The following is a 9,593-nucleotide window of genomic DNA, read 5'->3' as shown; positions in this document are numbered from 1 at the left end:
TCTGAAAAAACATGGTAAAATCCTTTCTACCTGGAAATACTTTGTTTCTGCTATCAAAAAGCAATTCTATCCTTTAGCTTACATGTAGCAAGTAATGATGAGTTGGTAAACTCTTCACCAGTTGAAGGGTCATAGTGTACAAAGTTATACTCAGGAATTTAGAAAGAGAGCTTTAACTCTAGGTATATCCTTGGACTCACCTGAGACTTTATTGAAGTATATAGGTGGTCTGCATGGTTATTTAAAGCATACTATACTCATGTTTAATCCCACTAGCCTAGATGATGTATCAGTTCAAGCAACACATCTAGAAGCTAGAGGTAAGAATGTAAACCCAGAGGTTGGGGGAACATCTAAATATTCTGTAAGCAAGAGCAAGGAAAAGAAGAAACTGAAATGGAAGGAGAGGAAAGAAAACACTGTAAAGAAGGATAAACCTTCATGCACTCATTGCAAGAAAGAAGGACACGATGAGGCACACTGTTGGTCTTTGCATCTAGAACTGAAACCCAAGAAGTTTGGTGGTAAGGAGAGAAAGAATGTTGCAGCTATTCAGCAGGACTTGGGATCAGATTCAGGCGATGAAACAATAGTTACAGCCACAGGTATTAGAGGTAAAGATTCTGAAGCATCCACAAGTAATTCTGCACAATCTGTTAATAATGAAAGTAATGAGAGAGAAAGAAATGAGCTTTTTCGTATTAGAGTAATTTCCAAGCATAATAAGATTGATACTTTGTTTGATAGTGGATCACAAGTAAATTTGATTTCTGAAACAATTGTAAAGAAGTTGGGAATACTAACAAAACCTCATGAGAAGGCATATCCATTAGGTTGGGTGTGTGATAAAACAAAGCTACAAGTAACGAGACAATGTAAACTTAGGTTTGCTATTGGATCAACATTTGTAGATGAGGTTGAGTTAGATGTAGTTCCATTAGATATATGTGGTATTGTTTTGGGAATTCGATACTTATATGATAGAAAAGCTATTTTCTAGACAACTGAAAATAAGTATCAACTCACTAAAGATGGAATTGAATATATTGTAAGAGCTCATAAACTCAAAAATAACTATTCTCTCATAAACTCAGGACAGATCAAAAGAATTGTGAATTCAAGTAAGCAGTTTTTACTAATGGTTGTAAAGGCAAAGGATCCTGAAAAATCCAATGCACTTGAAGGCTGTGATTCTAAACAGAAAGTTGATTTAGTTAAAGTTGTTTCAGAGTATGATGTTCTTTTTAAGAACTAAAAGGTCTGCCACCCAAGAAAGAAATAGTTCATGATATTTGTTTGCAGCAAGATGCTCCATTACCTAACATTGGAATGTACAGGTTATCAGCTTTAGAGAATGCAGAGATAAAGAAGCAGGTAAAAGAGTTGCTCGAAAAAGTGTTTATAAGACCAAGCACATCACCATGTGGATCTCCAATCGTGCTGGTGAGAAAGAAAGATGGTTCATGGAGAATTTGCATTGATTATAGAGAACTGAATAAAATAACGATCAAGAATTGTTATCCTCTTCCTCGTATTGATGATCTATTAGATCAATTGAAAGAAGCAGTTTACTTTTCTAAGTTAGACTTGCGAAGTGGCTATCATCAGGTCAGAGTTGCAAAACAATATGCATGGAAGACTACTTTCAAGACAAAGCAAGGACTATATGAATGGTTGGTTATGCCTTTTGGCTTAACTAATTCTCCTGCTACGTTTATGAGAGTTATGAATGATGTACTCAGACCCTTTATTGATGATTTTGTAATTGTTTATTTAGATGACATTCTTGTTTTTTTTAAGACATGGGAAGACCATGTAAAGCATGTAAGGCAGACTTTAGATGTTTTAAAAAGAGAAAATCTCTGTGTAAAACTGTCAAAATATGAATTTGGCAAAACATCTTTAAATTATCTGGGTAATATTGTAGGGGGTGGTGAATTGAGGATACATCCCTCTAAGGTTGAAGTCATTGTGAATTGGCCTAAATCTAAATCTTCATATGTAACTTTGAAGAAATTAGGAAACTTACACCGATGAAAATGTCATGAATCATTTAATCTATAATGTTTTCATCACATGCATGAATAATATAGATCAAGATCCATGACTAGTTTCATATGACACTTTGAAGCAACCTCAAAGTTTGCTCCACTGAAAAATTACATCAACCATTTTATCTATAACATTTTCATCACATGGATAAATGATATACATCAAGGAAAATTTCATTGATGGAACTAACATGAATCATTTTATTGGGAATCCTTTTTTCACATGCATTGATCTGATATTCACCCTATGAGTGACATCAGTTAAAGATTTATTGTTTAAAGGTATTACAGACTCATGTGCTAGTGTGTGTGTGTTCTGTGTTATTGAAGCAATGGATCGATCAGATTGCCAATACACAGACAAGAAAATGGAAAGACAACAAAGAAATGCAGTAAGAAAACACAAAGACACAAACAATTTTTAATAAGGAGTTCACCCTATTTTCCCTGGGCTACATCTCCGGTCCAGCTTTCAGTGGTGGCCTTGTTTTATTGTGCCTTTAAGCAGAGAATTACAACGCAGGGACTCAATGTGAGTTCTCCTGAAGCAAGTATGCTTGGCAGGGTGGTTCTTGGATTCCCCAAGCCACTTGAGTACATAGACTCTTCTTCTTCCTACCAGCTCTGTGACCTTCTGGTCCACAGTGGCAAGAGCCCAATGTGGTGCTTAGCCCGGGCAGATCCTCTATGGGATGGCTCGAATTCCTCAAGCCTCTGGTGCTCAATGTTGCCGCTGGTCAGCTTGGCCCTCTGTCCCTTCCTACTTTTCTCTTGCTTTACTGCCTTCTTCTTTGTGTATTTCCTCCTCTCAGGATTCTGGTCTTTCCTCGTCTCTCGGACTTCACTATGTATTCTGTTTTGATGTTCATGGTTTTTAGCCATTCACACTCATACTGGTTCGGTACCTCTTCCGCCACTGTCAATTCACCTTTTGCAGCCACACTTGGAGTTCCCTGTTCGGCGTCGGCATGAACGCTTAGGGAGTGGCCACGTGTCCTCCTCTAAATGGCGCCAGCCTGCTTCGTCGGTTCATTTCTTCAGTTACATCATGGATGCGTTCTTCCTCCACTGTGGCGGTCAAACGGATTCCAAATGTTCACAAATCACAGCATAATCCTTCATCGATTCCGCTTCCTCCATCGGGTTTGATCTCAGCCGTCCGATTTGGGGGCCTCCAGATCTGACGCCATATGCACGTCCCGCGCGGTTGACTTGCTCGACCGATAACTCACGATCAATGACGGTTTTCTCTCACCTTCGCTCACCACAAGCTGATTGTTGAGTGGGATCACTCCGCCCTCATCCAAAATTGTTTCCCCTTTGAGGGCGCCCCGATCAATACCACCGGTTTCCGGAGTGTGGGTCCTGCCTTGTAAGTTTAGCACTTTTTCCTTTTCACCTGCGGTTCTCCGGTTCCTGACGTGACCAAGTGCTCAGGCTTCCCCCATTATGGCCCTGTTTGCCCAGCGCCTAGCCTAGGCGCTAATCGCGCATCAAAATCCACCTCTGTTTCCCGATCTAAGCCTCCCAGGGGCTAATTCGACCTCTCGCGCAGTCTCCATGGGCCTCGGTCAACGCGCTTTGACCGAGGTCCTCGTCATTCCAAGTTGGCTGCCATTACCACTATTTTAGGGGTGTTTTTGATCACGGTTCTGAATTCTTTGAGATTTATCCTGACCTGATACAGTGATGGTTTTTTGATGATTCTTGATGGATCCAATTCGGATCATGGCCTTCCCATTGAAAAAGCTTTTGGACCACCAGAAGTTGGTTTTCTTTCAAGCATCGACTAAGTGAGGATAGTGCTGTCTCACTTGTCCAATCTCATTCCACTTTGCAGTGCTTGGCTTTGAACCTTTGAGTCCAATTCTGAGGTACTCACCATCACCCCTACACATTGTCCTTACCTTCCTGTCGAGCATTGTGTCTTCCCGCAATTTATTAATATATTCAGGTAGCAAGTCGTCAATAGAAGGCAATTGACTTTGCTCTTCAGGGTCCTCAATTATTGAAGGTTCAAACAATCTCAAGCAATATGCATTTACGACTGAGTAGATGTGCATGTAAGCTGGTAGATCAAGGCGAAAAAAATTTTCACCAATCTTCTCAAGTATCTTGAAGGATCCATACCTGATAGGCTTTAGCTTTTTACCTTCACCTTGCATCCTATCTTTGCTGATATACAACTAGACATGGTCTCCAACTTGAAAGCTATGCTCCATCTGATGCTTATCATGCCTAGCCTTGTACTTGGCTTGGCTCTCTTCCAGCTGTTCCTGAACTGCCTGGTGGATCTCCTGGATCTGCTCAATGAACCTAGTTGCCTTGTCCATGTCACTGTGTCCATCAACCATGGTATCAAAGTTACCAAAGACAAAATCCAAAGGTGACCTTGGTGTGAAACCAAAACAGGTCTCAAAAGGAGATCTCTGTGTAGAAGAGTGTTTGGCCCTATTGTAAGCATGCTGCACATAACATAAATGTTCATCCTAAAGCTTAGGATGTTTGTTGCAATATCCTCGGAGTAATTGGATCACTGTCCTATTAACTACTTCTGTCTGGCCATCTGTTTGTGGATGAAAAGCTATGCTTTTCTTCAGTTTGGTGTCCATCAGTTCGCACAGACTCGACCAAAACTTCCCCACAAATCGGGTGTCTCGATCAGATACAATGGAAGTGGGTAATCCAAAATGAACCCATACATGTTCAAAGAATAACTTTGCAGTCTATTCAGCTGTAATATGTTTATTACAAGGTATCAAAATACACATTTTGCTGCACCGATCCACAACCACATATAGATAATCATGACTTTTCCTAGATTTAGGCAGTCCTCCAACAAAATCCATGGAAACACTTTCCCAAGGGTGAGAAGGAACTGTTAAAGGAGTGTACAAGCCTAGTTTTTTGTTGCTGGGCTTTCTTTTTGCACACATAGTACACCCTCTTACATATCTAGAAACTGTCTCATTCATTTTCGGCCAATAACAGAACCTTTGCAGCTGTGCAACTATTTTACTTACCCCAAAATGACCTGGTATCAGAGAAGTGTGTGTCTCTCTAATTATCTTTACTCTCTCTGTTTGTGGAATTCAGAGTTTCCCACAATGATACAAGAGTTGGTCCTTTACATGATAGTCCAATTCTTCTACCTTTTCGGCGTGACTCAAAGTTGCATATACATCTTTAAAATCCATATCTTGAGCATATTGTTCTATATAGCTTTCATGTAGTACATAATTATGCTTAAGTATGGTAGATGCATTTATAATAGGTCTAGATAACATGTATGAAACCTTGTTATCTATGCCCTTTTTATATCTAATGACTAAATGAAACTGTTGTAGAAAACCCATCCATCTGTAATGTCTTTATTGCTGCAACTTAGTTTGGGAGTGTAGATATTGAAGTGGTTGATGATCAGTATGTATTAATGTCTCTTTGCCCGTTAAATAATGTTTCCATTTTTTCACACTCTAAACTAATGCATACAATTATTTATCATATGTAGGATAGTTTACTACTGCAGAATTAAAAGTCTCAGAATGATAACATATGGGTTTACCGTGCTGTGTCAACACTGCTCCCATGGCATAGTCACTGGATTTTTTTTGGATTTCAAATGGTCCTTGTAGATGAGGCAATGCTAATACAGGTGCTATACTGATCTTTTCTTTCAAGGTATCGAAGGCTTTCTGATGTTTGCCTCCCCACTGAAACACCTTGTTCAATCCTGTTAAAGCATGTAAGGGAGCTGCAATTGAGGAAAAATTGGAAATGAACTTCCTCCAATATTGTGTTGCTCCTAAGAAGCTTCTCACTTCTGTAGCAGACTTGGGTTTAGGCCAGTTTACAATGACTGCCACTTTAGAGGGATCTATTTTGATTTCACCACCCCCTACTATATGACCCAAGTAGTTTAGAGATGTTTTGCCAAATTCACATTTTGAGAGTTTAACATAAAGTTTTTCTCTTTTCAAAACATCTAATGTCTGCTTAACATGCTTTAAGTGTTCTTACCACGTTTTACTAAAAATTAGAATGTCATCCAGGTACACAATAACAAAATCATCAAGAAAAGGTCTGAGTACATCATTCATTAATCTCATGAAAGTAGCAGGAGCATTGGTCAAGCCAAAAGGCATAACCAACCACTCATACAATCCTTGCCTTGTTTTGAAAGCATTCTTCCATGCATCTTGCTCCTCAACTCTGGCCTGATGGTATCCATTGTGCAAACCCAGCTTGGTGAAATAAACAGCTTCCTTCAATTGATCTAAAAGATCATCCATGCGAGGAAGGGGATAGTGATTTTTGATTGTTATCTTATTTAGTGCTCAGTAATCAATGCACATTCTCCACGAGCCATCTTTCTTTCTTACCAAAACGATTGGTGATCCACATGGTGATGTGCTAGGCCTGATGAACCCTTTCTCGAGCAACTCCTGCACCTACTTCTTGATTTCAGCATTCTCTAAAGCAAACAAACTTTTATACCTGTGGTTGTAATAGTTGTTTCATCTCCCAAGTCTGACCCCAAATCTTTATGAATAGCTACAGCAGTTTTCTTCTTCTTGCCATCAAGCTTCTTAGGTCTTAGCTATGGATGCAGAATCCAACAGTGCTCATCATCATGCCCCTCCTTTTTACAGTGAGTGCATGAGGCTTTGCCTTTTTGTGCAGTGTTAGCCTTCCTTGCTTTCCACTTATGCTTTCTTTTCTCTTTGCTCTTGCTTACAGTGGGTTGGGATGGTCCCCCAACTTCTGGATTTCCATTCTTTTCTCTAGCTTCAAGATGAGTAGCTTGTACAAATACCTCATCTATACTAGTGGGATTAAAAATGAGGATGGTATGACTCATGTAGCTGTGTAGACCACCAATGTACTTCAAAAGAGTCTCTGGTGAGTCTAATGAGATACCCAACATCAATGCTCTCTTTCTAAATTCTTGAGTATACCCTTGCACACTTTTCCCTTTCAACTGTCGAAGAGTTTGCCAACTCATCATGGCTTGTTGCATGTAGGCCAATGGATAGAATTGCTTCTTGATTGCAGAAACAAATTCACTCCAGACAGAGATGGTCTTGCCATGTTTCTTCATATCAGCTTGGGTTCTGCCTTCCCACCAAACCAAGGCAATGCCTCCTAGGCGTAGGCTTGCCAACTGAATTTTACTCTTGTCTGAGTTGATGTTTTGCACTCTGCAATACACATCAATTTCTCTAATCCAATTTTCCAACTTCTCAGCATTTTGCTCTCCATCATATATAGGCAAATCAAATTTAACGTTGAGCTTAATCAAAGATGCTTTCTTATTATGCACAGGGCTATTAGGAGGTGTGAGAAAGCTTTCCTCTTTCCCTTTTCCTTTGGAGTGATCATGAGACTCATCTTCTTCTTTATGTTTTTTAGAACCTGATGAATCCTCATCCTTATGCTTTCTAAAGTCCCTATACATTTCTTCTACCATAGAGTTTATAGCTAGGAAACTCTCTATGAATTAAGGGTTTGGCCCCATAGAACCTTCCTTTGACATTGTCTTCTGAGGATAGACTCTCCCAATCTCAGGATTAGTTTCCACCAACTCTCCTTCTCCTAATTTGAGCTTTGATATAGTGAGCATTCAACAACTAAACCAACACAAGCTTGTCTAGCCTTACAACCTAGAGCTTTGATACCACTTGATTTGATATTCACCCCATGAGTGACATCATTTAAAGATTTATTGTTTAAAGGTATTACAGACTCATGTGCTAGTGTGTGTGTTTGTTCTGTGTTATTGAAGCAATGAATCGATCAGATTTCCAATACACAGACAATAAAATGGAAAGACAACAAAGAAATGCAGTAAGCAAACACAAAGACACAAACAATTTTTAATGAGTTCACCCTATTTTCCCTCGGCTACATCTCCGGTCTAGATTTCAGTGGTGGCCTTATTTTATTGTGCCTTTAAGCAGAGAATTACAGCGCAGGGACTCAATGTGAGTTCTCCTGAAGCAGGTATGCTTGGTAGGGTGGTTCTTGGATTCCCCAAGCCATTGGAGTACACAAACTCTTCTTCTTCCTACCAGATCTGTGACCTTTTGGTCCACAGTGGCAAGAGCCCAATGTGGTGCTCAACCCGAGAAGATCCTCTATGGGATGGCTTGAATTCCTCAAGCCTCTAGTGCTCGATGCTGCCACTGGTCAGCTCGGCCCTCTGTCCCTTCCTGCTTTTCTCTTGCTTTACTGCCTTCTTCTCTGTGTATTTCCTCCTCTCGGGATTCTGGTCTTTCCTCGTCTCTCGGACTTCACTGTGTATTTTGTTTCGATGTTCATGGTTTTTAGCCATTCGAACTCATACGGGTTCGATTCCTCTTCCGCCACTGTCAATTCACCTTCTAAAGCTATGCTTGGAGTTCCATGTTCGGCGTCAGCATGAACACTCAGGGAGTGGCCACGTGTCCTCCTCTAAACGGTGCCAGCCTACTTCGTCGGTTCATTTCTTCAGTTACGTCATGGATGCGTTCTTCCTCCACTGTGGTGGTCAAACGGATTCCAAATCTTCACAAATCGCGGCATAATCCTTCGTCGATTCCACTTCCTCCATCGGGTTTGATCTCAGCCGTCTGATCTGGGGGCCTCCAGATCCGATGCCATACGCACTTCCCGCGTGGTTGACTTGCTCGACCGATAACTCGCTATCAACGGTGGGTTTCTCTCACCTTCGCTTGCCACGTGTCGATCGTTGAGTGGGATTGCTCTGCCCTCGTCCAAAACCATTTACCATTTGAGGGCACCCCAATCAATACTGCCAGTTTCCAGAGCGCGGGTCCCAACTTGTACATTTAGCACTTTTTCCTTTTCGCTCGCGGTTCTCTGATTCCCGACGTGACCAAGTGCTTGGGCTTCCTCCATTATGTCCCTGTTTGCCCAGCCTAGCGCTCGCGCATCAAAATCCACCTCTGTTTCTCGATCCAGGCCTCCCAGGGGCTAATTCGACCTCCCGCGTAGTCTCCATGGGCCTCGGTTAGTGCGCTTTGACCGAGGTCCTCATCGTTCCATGCTGGCTGCCATTGCCACTGGTTCAGGGGTGTTTCCGATCACGATTCTGAATTCTTTGAGATTTGTCCCGACCTGATACAGTCATGGTTCTTTGACGATTCTTGATGGATCTGATTCAGATCATGCATGAATGATATAAATCTATGGCCAGTGTCCATTTTATCTGGAATATTTGTATCATGTTCATGAACAGTACGTGGCCACTTTCACGGGTGAGATTCTATGAAGCAGGAAACTTGCATGTTCAATCATTAAAATTAAATGAACCATTTTTTCTATATTGTTTTCCTCAAATGCATGAATGATATAAATCGATGGCCAATTTCATAGGTGGATTTTGTGTAAGGAGGAACTTGCAAGATCAATAGCATTCTAAGAGATTAACATGAGAGTTAAATTTCCTACACTATCTTAGTTTTAGATTTTCCCCTTTGAAGGATATGAAATTGGCATTCCTCATGTTGACAATGGGTCTTTATCTCTATTTGGCAAGAC

Source organism: Pinus tabuliformis, chromosome 2_1 (assembly GCF_031772625.1).
Source record: "Pinus tabuliformis cultivar Carrire ecotype Pingquan chromosome 2_1, CPIR1, whole genome shotgun sequence".
Lineage (NCBI taxonomy): Eukaryota > Viridiplantae > Streptophyta > Pinopsida > Pinales > Pinaceae > Pinus > Pinus tabuliformis.
The sequence above is the reverse complement of the archived record's forward strand: the minus strand, read 5'-3'. Positions refer to the sequence as shown.